Raw genomic sequence first — 9384 nt, forward strand, 5'->3', positions numbered from 1 at the left:
ACTGTATCACATATAGTTTTAGCTTAGTCTTAACAATTTATTACCTCTTTCTACTTAATACTTTTCACCTGCAATCTCAGTAAGAGCCATGAATTAAGAATACAGTATTCACAGTGACCTTTTTTCTTGAAGGATTAACCTCAGTACTTGATGTGGTTGACAACTGTCTTTCCATAGGTTAAATTTCCTTGGAGCTGGGTTTTGGGGTTAAACTTGTAAATGTTTCTGAAAGCTTGCTCTAGAGCTAGCTGTCTCAGGTGTTTAACAATGATCCCTCCGTCAGGGAATGAACTACAGAAATGCAGTTGGGAATCACTCCTGAGGCTTGGGCACTTTGCATGGTGACAGGATTTGCTGAATTCATACCTGCTGAAGGACTGCTAAAGCACTCAGGTTTTATATATGCATTGCTTATATATATACTCTGTTAAGTTTGTAATTCAGATGTTTTGCTACTTCTCTACAGGTATTACTTAGTAGTTATAGTGAATTTGATCAATCTTGGTGCACTTTCTACTTTAGCATCTTGAAATGGTCTCAGAGGATGAATCTGTTCCACCCAAGCAGACCTTGATGCAGCATTGAGTAGGTCTGATTTCCCATGTCCCAGGGGCTGGCCACAGTCTTTGAGTCGTTGTATTTTTACTCTTAAATCTTCTTTCAGCTCAACTTCAACATAAGTCACCATACCTGGCATACTTGCAGCTATCAGAGGCAGAATGGTCTTCTCCATCCAGAGATTTTGAAAATGAAATGGACAGGAAGTTGTATGCAGGTAACCTTCCCAACTGGCGCTCTGCCACAAACGTTAGAAAAAATAAGAAGTAAATACATTCTAGTTATGATGAAACATAAACACTGAGACAGTTTTAGTATTTTGATCTATGGCTCAAACTGAATCATAAATCAGAGAAGTCAAGAAGGAAAATTTTAAATAGATTTTGGAACAAATTGTAGGAAGAGACATTTTACATTTGAGGGTTGTCAAGGATCTAAAACTCCATTAGTAGCATCTGTTGACATGTAATTCTGCTTTATCTGTAGATGATTATGACGTCTATATGGGTAAAATTAGAGAAAATAGAACTATTGACCATAGCCCAATACAGTATGTCTGTGGTTAATAATAATAATAATAATAAAATAAATTACTGTACTACCAACAGACAAAATGAATTATCAGTAATAACACAATTGTACCTCCCCTCCCTTGGAGACTTTACGCTTCAGAAATAATGTTTATATATGAATTCTGACTACTTGGTCTTGAGCTTATTGGCACAGTAATAAAAAGGTTTTTCAAAGCTATAAATCTGTGTTAAATATATTTATTCATGAGTATTTCAAAATTGGAAAATGAGCAATTAAATACAATGACTTTTGGCAGGAAAAATTCCTAAGGATCTATTGGAATTATCATAGCATATGGTTTTATAACTTACTAGTGGTTTCTGTAACCAGTAGATCTTTGCCTCTCCCTGCCGAAATTATTGGCATAATAGACCAGAAAGACATTGCAATCTGTCATAGAAACGTTGTCATTTTAATTGTGTTTACTTCTTGATTAGGACTCTTGTATAAGTTATATCTTCATCTGATTGGAAAGGAGCCATCATAATATATATGCCAGAGGCTTATGGAGCACTCCTTGATAGAGGAATAATAAAAAGTTCTTTAAGTTAATGTTTTATGGTCTATCATACTTCCTCACTTCCATATTTTATCAAGTTAGATTCCTATCTCAGTTACACAGGTGAAGCTTAGGAGTAATCCCACTAAATGGGGTGGAATTATTAGGCATTCACGTTAATGGAAGAAAATAGAATTTTATTCCTACTTTTGCATATCATTGATGATAAGGAATATAATATCTTCTGTTGCACAGTATTTTTCCATCCTGTCAGTAACTATTTAGAATGCATTAAGAATAGTTTCCTTTCAGAATAAAGAGAGGGTAACAGTAATGGGCATACTCAGTGATTCACTTTTATAGATTAAATGACAGAGTTATTTTTCTTCATGAGACACAAAAAAACTTATAATTTACACTTCACTACATCTAAATGTAGTATTTTCCACTTTCTCCACCACATCCCAAGTAGAAGCCAAGTTTTTACAGAGATTTTTGTCTTTAATTATGAGAATTAAATTACTAGCCCAATCAGCTAAATGTAAATTAATTTCATATTTGTGTAATAGCCCCATAAGATTACCAAGTTGTCCAGTAATCACTGCTATCAGTGTTATTATGCATTTTCATTAATATTTTATACTGAATCATAGAAACCTCAAATTTCCTGAGCTTCAAGGAATCTATTCAAACTTTGAAAGGATCCCAACAGATTTAACAAGGCTCTCCAAGTCCTTGGAAACCATTTCTTAAAGGTCAGAACATGAGATTTTGTAAGTGGCAACTATTTTTGCAAAGTTCATTTAAAAAGTCTGAATTTCTTACAGTACGTTATATCGTTCCGGAGTAGAATCATAAACAGGAAATTCCAGTGAATTTCTCTTGTGTTACCCAGTTCTTACTGCAAAACTAAACAATATAATGAAAATTATAATCATGCTATTCCTGTATTTGAGGTTGTGCTTCAGAAAAACTGAAGCATAAACTAGCAAAGTCCAGTTGTACAGCGCTGTAAGAGTGAGCTGAGAGGAAGGCTGGTGACCATGACAACAAATCTGTAATGAGACAAGAATCTAAGGTAGTGTAATTCGGCTTGATTTTTGTTATGCTAGAGGAGACAGACAAATTTACACAGGTTCAGAATCTGGCTTATATATCTTTAACTACCTTTTAATTCTTTTTTTTTTTTTTTTTCCCACTGTTAATATTCGTGGTCTCACACATGCATTTTTTACCTTTAGACAATAGTGTGAACTGAATTTTGATGAACATTGCACAGTTCCTGTCCAATCACTCTTTCTTTTAGATTTGTTATCACATTTTCCTCTTAACATTCATTCAAGATTTCTGACAGCCAGGTCAGGTCAAAAGTTGAGGAAAAAGTATTTCAGCTTACGTAGTTTAATGAATTGAGGTCAAATTTCTATTTGGAATAACCTATGGAATAATTTTTTTTCTCTTTTAAGCTTAGGTTTTCTCCCTTTTTTAATAAAAATACCTCATACTCTGTTTTAATCGATACAATATGCCTTTTCTCACTGATAAATGAGCTCAATAATGTAATTCTTTCAGCATTGGACTAATGAGCAACTCTTTCATTATGCTAGGCATACTGAGAACACTAAATGCATTACTAATCACATTCAGGAAAAAGAAATCTCATATCAGCTTTAGTGCTACATGATCTATGAAAACATGGAAAAGTTAACAAAGAAAAATAAAAATATTGTCATTAATTGATTTTGATACAACCTATAGTAACTCTTCCCAAGAAGATCTGTGTTAAATCAGTTCAGAAAGTACATTTTAATATCATGATTTAGAAAGAGAAGAAAAGTTAATGATGACTGGCAAACAATTAGTTGCAGCTGTAATGACATATCCTACTTATCAGATGAATGAGAATTCATCTTTGAAAGATTCTTTGGTCAGAATACTCATATTCTCAAAACTGTATCCCAATTTATGTTAGCCATAAACAAAGTTGTTTTAAAGAATAAATTAAACATTATAATCATTTTTTTCCAGGTGAATAATTTCTGTTTTATGAGAGTACTGGGCAAGACAGGACTTTGATTCATGCCAAGGATCCTTTTTGTGTTGAAGGAAGAAAAACTTGAGTTTGTATTCATGAAGGACAGAAAAACTTTGTCAGTAGTGGGAAAAAAAGAAAGAAATTTGTTCTGAGAGTGAGGGAAGAAATCTGCTTGGTTATTTTCCCTAATATTAGCTTGTAACTTACAGCATTGTTCTGATGTAACTGATGAACCATCCCTGTAGAAATGCATTGGTTTAATTTTTATAAAAATGAAAAACTGCAGAAGTCATAAATGTGGCTCCTTGTGCATACTACGTTCCTCTGGCACCACAGTATCAAGCTGACATTGCTATAAGCTTTTATATATGTGAGACAGTCCTTAGCTCTGCTCTCCACAGCATGGAAGTAATAGTGTAAAATGGAAGATGGACTGAGAGTATGTATTTTTGATGTCTCATTATCTGTTTCATTGCAACATTTCATTGATAATAAGCATAATTTATGATAAAACATGAAAGAAAATGTTTTCAGTCTGATTTCTCTAATAATATTTATAAAAAGAACTGCCTAACAACAGCTCTGAAACATTAAGAGCTGCCTTACAGGAGCATATGGGAGTCTCCAATGTAAATTCATGACAGGTGTCTACTCAAAATTTATTCTGATAGTAGGTGAGCGGACTCAAACATGCTCAACACCTAAATCCTTCAGTTAAAACCTAAAACTATTGATTGAAAGCAAACTATCTCTGTATATTTCTTATTCATTCCTGCTCTCAGCAGAACTCTTAGACAAATTGTTTTGTACCAATACACATTGCTGTATCCAGTATTGTCATCTGCTGGCAGCAATTGTTAAATTTGCGAATGAAGAGAAGTAAATGGGAACCCACCAGAGTGAACAGATTCATAGAATGTAAAAAACAGGATATGCTATATAAACTGAAATCTCAGAATGCCTGTAGAAAATGCAATTGCCTTGGAGAACATTTCTGCTCAAACAGAGCATATACATTGTTAATCCCCAGCATCGAAAGTAAGTTCTTCTGAAGTTGATTTGAATATTTAAACTGAGTTTGGTTTACACTACCTTACTGTTGGACAAAACAAGGGAATCAAAGGACAGAAAAGTTGTCAAAATCATAATTAATTGCAAGGGATGAAATTCTGGCTTTAGCTGCAGTTAATGTATATTCCATTGTGTTTTTTAATGTGCTATTAAATGTGTGACAAGTATTTATCCAAGTTTAGCGGTGCCTATTATTATTTTTATTAAAAATGTGAAAAATACATGGAGTGTAGTCACTTGAAACCTGATCAGCAGAACACTATTTTTTTAATAGTAAGCTCACTGTCTAACATAAAGATCAGAGCAGTTGTATGCTTTCCATACAAATGTATGCATACAAATAACAAATGTTACTTTTGTAAGGTAATAGAGCATTAATTTTATATCTTAATTATGGAAATGATCCAAATTTTGAATTAAAAATTAAAGCTAAAATTCAGACTTTCTTCTTCATACTCAGCTTCACCCACAGGAGTAAATAGCACATTTTAATAAATTGAGCTGTAGAAAGCAGAACAGAGGGAGACATCTAAAATATTTCATGATGTCATGAGAGGGAAAAATTAAAGAATACAGAAACTACCACAAATGGTAATCAATTGGATACAAGGATTCCATGGGAAAAAACAGAATGCAAAGGAATGAATTAGAGTCCAACATGCAAGCTGCAGTCTTTCTTGGCACTGAACTGAAGACCACTGTTCTAATTGCACCATGCATGTCAAATTTTCAAAAAAAAAAAAAAGAAAAAAAAGAAAAAAAAGAAGACAAAGAGGTCAGGAGATAGCTCAAAATATTGCGGGAAGAAAAATCTTTCTAGAAAGTTCAAGATGCCTACAGAAATAACCAGACAAAAGAAATTTACATGCTTCTTTCTTACCAGCTAAATTCATGTTTATTAAAATACATGAGCATAATAGGGAACATAATCATCAAGTTATTTTGGAAATGTTGCTTATGTAAATTCTAGAGACTATTTCTACATAAGATTCTTCCCTAACATTGTCTCTTCCTCCTTCGTCACAGCCAAGTCATTTTGTTTAAGTCAGCCACCTCTGTCAAAGAGTTGTGAAACATGAGTCTGGAGTTTTATCACTCATGTCTACTGATGCATATCAGTGCCAAATTGCTATCACTTTTATATACAAATATTAAAAATTGTTCTATTCCCTCTTTCTTTCCCTCTGAGACTGAAATATGAGCATATTATGATTTATTTTATGGAAAGTTTTCCTGATAAGCACTCTTCATTTAAAGTAGTCTACAGCTCTTCCATCACAAAGTGAATTACTCTGCTCTGAGATGTCTTCTTATGGGAATAAAAAGTTAAATACTACAGTAAAATTCACTTTGTAAATAGGTACAAAAGTTTGCATTCAGCTTTGTTAAGAAGAAAGAGTGATCTGCATAGACTTGCATGTCTGTGTTTGTAAATGGTCAAATAATTTGAATAGATGATTCAAAAATGCTCAGTTAACAGCTGTTAATAAAACTTCAGTTATTAAGTGCAAAAATTTGAAAATACATTTTTCTTCCAAGATGTACAAAGAGAACCTGTGCAGTTTACAGTTAATTCAGGCATTTACAGACTGGAAGGGAAAAATTCAGGATGGAAGATGAAAAACAAACAAAACTAACTAAAAAAATAAAAAAAAATAAAAAAATAACCATCATAAAGCTTCTTCGTAACAGTTTTGAACAATCTTTAAACAAAGTATAAGAATTAAAGTGAAAAATGAGATAAAGCCTAAATTTTCTCAACCCTACAACAAACAATATGTATAAAGGGGGTGTTTTTCTTCTCTCTGTAGAAGAAATATAACTTTTCTTGTTCTTAATTTAGAGTATAGATGGGCACACAGCACACAGACAACATCTCATAGTATCTTTAAAGCCATGCTACCTATGAAAATGCTATTTCTCTCTAGTTTCATGAAGATTGGGAATGGAAGGTTGTGTTGTTTGTGTTCAGTTTGAACAGTGCTAGCATACGGAGAAAGTACTGACATGTCATTGTCCTCTTGAATTATATTAAGAATGAATTACAAAAATTAGGCCCCCTGCATATCTTAGAGGAGACTAAGTAAACCTTTACAGAAAAATAATTCTTTATAGATGTTTCCAAGGAATGTAAAAGTAAAGATGCCCTGTTTCTACAGGCTCTTGGTTATTTTGAGTGAATGTCACTGTGGCAGGTGACCAGAGATGAAAGAGGATGAAGTCAATTGCCTTGATAACTTAGCTTAGAGTTGAGGTTTGCTTTTAATGGTAAATGTATGAAGCAACTTGTCTAATGGATTCAAACTCCTTCCTCCTACAGTCCATTCCTAAGTGTAGTTGACATAGTTTCTTATTTGTCCTACCTCTTAGCAGTCAAGTACTTATACTTTGATATTGGCGATGACAAAATTACACCAGGTGTTTTCTATATATCATATCAATCTTTCAAAAGTGTAATTCAAATGTCTACTGCAAACCTGTCAGGCTCTGGAGGGACTTTTTCTTTGATGTTGGAATACATGACGCTTTTTCATTTTCTGGGATCTGTCCTGGTGCTCCTGTCTTCTAGTACTGCAACATTCATTCAGTTTCTATACTGGCCTATCAACCTGTATGCCAGAATACAAATACTTGACACTTTTGATTTTAAGCAGGGTGAATTCTTAGCTTTATTGTACTATATTCATCATTTTCAAGCATTTGCTATGATTGGAGGATGTGGGCATATGCTGGAGAATCACAGAATTACAGAACTGCAGGGGCTGGAAGGGACCTCAAGAGATCATCCAGTCCAACTCCCTTGCTGAAACAGGTTCCCTTTGACAGATCACACAGGTAGGTGTCCAGATGGGTCTTGAATATCCCCAGAGGAGGCTCTGCAACCTCTCTGGGCAACATGTTCCAGTGCTCTGTCACCCTTAACATAAAGAAGTTCTTTCACATGTTTGTATAGTACTTCTTATGTTCAATTTTTAGCCCATTCCTTCTTGTCTTACCACTATACACCACCAAGAAGAACCTGGCCTCATCCATTGCCTCCCACCACCTTTTAGATATTTATAAATATTAATCAGATCCCCTCTCAGTCTTCTTTTCCTCAGGATGAACTTTCCCAGATCTCTCAGCCTTTCTTCATAAGGGAGATGCTCCAGGTCCTTCATCATCTTTGTGGTCCTCTGCTGGACTCCTTCTAGGAGATCTCTGTCTTTTTTGAATAGGGAGCCCAGAAGTGGACACAGTATTCTAAATGTGGTCTCTCCAGGGCAGAGTAGAGGGGGAGGATCACCTCCCTCAACCTGCTGGGCAAGCTCTTTTAAATGCACCACAGGATACCACTGGCCTTCCAGAACATCCAGGTCCTTCTCCACAGAGCTCCTTTCCAGCAGATCATCCCTTAACCTGTGGAGGATTCTACATTTGCCCTTGTCTCTCACAGAGAAAATAGAAAAAAATGAGAAAAGTCCACAGACAGGTAGCCAATAATCTCCACGTGTGTGTGTGATTTTTTTTTAAATATATATTTTCTTGTCCATCAAATGTTTTCTCCAAAAAAACTGAAAAAATCCCCAGTAATATGCTTTGGAAAGTATGCAAATCATATTATCTTAAAAAAATATTTTTATATATATATATAAAAGAGAGCTAATAGCATTGTGAGCTCTGGCTGTTTCACATCTCTTACATATGCCTTCCTTCCCATATACATCACAGCCAGCTACTCTTGCTTCATGCAGGCTTCATGCAGTTGGCCTTTTGTAAACAAGTTGGCTCCTACACAGTGTAGATAAGACGAGGATCCTCCTGAAAATAAGAATAAGAATATAATAAGAATATCATAAGCTCATTGTTTGGGGGAGTAGAATTTTTCTGGTTCTGTCCCCTTCTGTCTCCTTTAGCCCCCAGTAACCTTTCTGGCAGGACACTATGGAAGGCTGAAAAACTGAAATGTCCTTGGATCTGCACAGAGCTGCTCAGCAACAACTTAAACATCAGCATGTTACCAGCTTTGTTTTTCTCCTAAAACCACGATGTAACATCACAGGAGATATTATGGAGAAAATCAACTCTGCCACAGATGAAACCAGGACAAGAACAAACAGGGACATTATTTTCTATAATGCTTAGTCCAAGAGTGGGTAATTCAGTATCAAAAGCAGCAACATAAAAAAACCTCACACCCAAAATGAAAGTTTGCTTAACACTAAATCTGGGCTTCCTTCCCAGATCTACAGTTCAAACATACCTGAGAAGGGGATTTTCTTTCCCTTGAAATCTTTTAAGAACATTGGGTCAGAATGCTGCTTAGTTCTGAATACAAAGCAAGTAAGATTATGAAGGGATATGCCAGTATACTGCTCTGCCAAAGCAGTTTGCTCTCAAGGCAAACCAGTTATACAAATTTGAAGTATAACACTCCAAGTACTCATAACATGAAAAAAAATATAGTTTTCTATGTAACCATAGCTTAAAAAGAATTCTTTCTTTTTTTTCTTTTTTTTGTTTCCCTTAAACTTTGGGTGATGATAGATATGGATATTTTTATTTTGATTTATATGATATTACTTGATATTATTTTAAATAAAAACGCATGTGCTTTGTGAACCAGAACAAAAATTGTACTCTTTTTTTTCTGGAATTTCCCATAAAA

At 34.5% G+C, this 9384-nt stretch overlaps 1 long non-coding RNA gene across 1 annotated transcript; it reads left to right on the forward strand.

Annotated features, from left to right (window-relative positions):
- On the forward strand, positions 306 to 3895 carry LOC110394997. Its single transcript, XR_002436090.1, has 4 exons — positions 306 to 393; positions 523 to 585; positions 665 to 775; positions 3659 to 3895. It is a non-coding gene; the product is annotated as an uncharacterized LOC110394997 (long non-coding RNA).

This window comes from Numida meleagris, chromosome 2, assembly GCF_002078875.1.
Source record: "Numida meleagris isolate 19003 breed g44 Domestic line chromosome 2, NumMel1.0, whole genome shotgun sequence".
Taxonomy (NCBI): domain Eukaryota; kingdom Metazoa; phylum Chordata; class Aves; order Galliformes; family Numididae; genus Numida; species Numida meleagris.